At 46.7% G+C, this 1,901-nt stretch overlaps 1 long non-coding RNA gene across 1 annotated transcript; it reads right to left on the bottom strand.

Moving 5' to 3' along the window:
- Positions 1-616: 616 nt before the first annotated feature.
- Positions 617-1,363, bottom strand: LOC111612293. Its single transcript, XR_002754526.1, has 3 exons — positions 1,216-1,363; positions 771-1,130; positions 617-690 (listed from the first exon to the last, which is right to left on the bottom strand). It is a non-coding gene; the product is annotated as an uncharacterized LOC111612293 (long non-coding RNA).
- Between the last annotated feature and the right edge of the window lie 538 nt (positions 1,364-1,901).

The following is a 1,901-nucleotide window of genomic DNA, read 5'->3' as shown; positions in this document are numbered from 1 at the left end:
TTGTGTAGATGTGGCCTCTGTCTCTTCCTCTGCAGGGTGTTCAGGCTAAAAGATTCCCCAGGGGCCTGAGCACCTTATAAAGGTTCCGGAAGAGACCAATGCAGATGGAAGAGGGGAAGTGATAGAACTATGCATTTTAGAAATTTAATGATTGGATTTATATTTATAGAAAGATATTTTTAGAAATGAAATGGCTGCTTAAAAATTAAGAGCATTTGTTAATATCGTGTTGAAGATTTGGTTGTTTTGTCAAGATTGCTTGAGTATATGCATTTTGTCCTACCCCATTTCTTGGTGGGGTTGTTAATTGGAGCAGCCAGGAACTATACAAACCTGCATGTTGGCCACATTGCAGGTTGGTAGGTGTGGTTGCTGCTGAGACCCATGGCCATTGTAAGCAGGATTGTCTAAATGTTAAATGTTGGAGAATAAACACCCGGTTGGTCTGCACCATTTCTCTGCCTCAAGACTCCTCTGTAAACCAGCTTCTAAGGGCCATTCTAACAAACCTCAATTGCATAAAAACACCAAAACCAAGACTTACTGTCATGTTTAGTTCCAGTTTTCTAACCCACATGCAGAACACCACAGGAGAGCAGGAATTAGTTAAGAGGATGTTTATTAATACAATAAGGCAAGAGAGGTCAGGTGAGAATAATCCCTGGGGCAGGTTCAGAAGTCGTCGGTACACTGAAGGACAGTAAAGGGAGATGGTGAGTTTGTGGCTGTTGGAGATGAGAGCAACAAAAAATGTTGAAGACTGATCTTACTTGTAATGATGGAACATTCCTTTGGGGAGAGAGTTGACCGAGGGCTCGGGATTATGAATCCTTTGTGTGGGTCTAGAAGGTGAACCGGGTTCCAGAGAGTGGCTCAATCAGAGAGGTTCCGTGTGGAAATGTAGAGGCTGCGGTGGAGGGCGGACAGGTAAGTTCAGGCGTGGAGGAAGACAGAGGAGCAGTCCGACTGCCAGCTGGAGAGTCCAGGAGCAGTTTGTGATCAAACGGAGGAGGAAAAGGTGGGACTCGGGCAACCAGTGAGTAATAATCCACGGCGTCACGAGGAGGGGAAATCCAGAAAGCCAGAACGAGGTCTTCTCGAGGAGAATACTTGGCATCATGAGGAAAAACCTGAGAACAGGGAAGCATCAAGAGTGATCACAAAGAGTTCTTCTCGGATAAAGCTCAGAGTACACTCAGGCAATGAAGTGCAGACCGTCAGCTCCTCTTAAGGCTCACTATGATTGGATGATGAAACACAGGTGTGCTTGAACCACAGAAAACAGCCTCTGGTGCCATCTGGTGGATGAAGGGAGGAGCCACAGACCAACAGAGAGAACAGAAAAAATCCACAAAAGGGAACAAAAACCCCGGTTCCCAACAGTACCTCCCCAGCCCCCACCCCAACGGTCGCCACCTGGCGGCCGAGACAAACAAGAAGGGAGCGAAGAACGATAATCCTCAATCAGAGAAGCGTCAAGAATAAAAAAACCTGGGACCCATGAGTGATCCTCCGGACCGTGGCCCTCCCAGTCGACGAGATACTGCCAGCCGACAGCAGTCTACGATCCAGCGGACAGTGTAGGCAGGATGCCCATCCACGTCTTGGGCGAACCCAGGACCTTCTTGCTGCAAGGCAACAGTGCTACCAAATGCGCCACTGTCCAGGACATGGGCTGATGAGCAGATGTGAGTGGAGGGAGTGGAAGCAGACTGAGAAGGGATAGAGAAAGTGGCAAAGGAAAGGGGGGAAGATTACACAAGGAGAAATAACAAAAATACAAACACAAAGGAGTAAGTAGACTAAAGGAACCTAATGAGAACAAAGGAAAATAACTAGAAACAAGAAATAAACATAATTAGAAACACCCATGAAGAATGTGGAAAACAAGGCAAAATTAC

The sequence above is a fragment of the Xiphophorus maculatus genome, chromosome 19 (genome assembly GCF_002775205.1).
Source record: "Xiphophorus maculatus strain JP 163 A chromosome 19, X_maculatus-5.0-male, whole genome shotgun sequence".
Lineage (NCBI taxonomy): Eukaryota > Metazoa > Chordata > Actinopteri > Cyprinodontiformes > Poeciliidae > Xiphophorus > Xiphophorus maculatus.
Note: the sequence above shows the minus strand (reverse complement) of the source record. Positions and strands in the feature narration are given on the sequence as shown.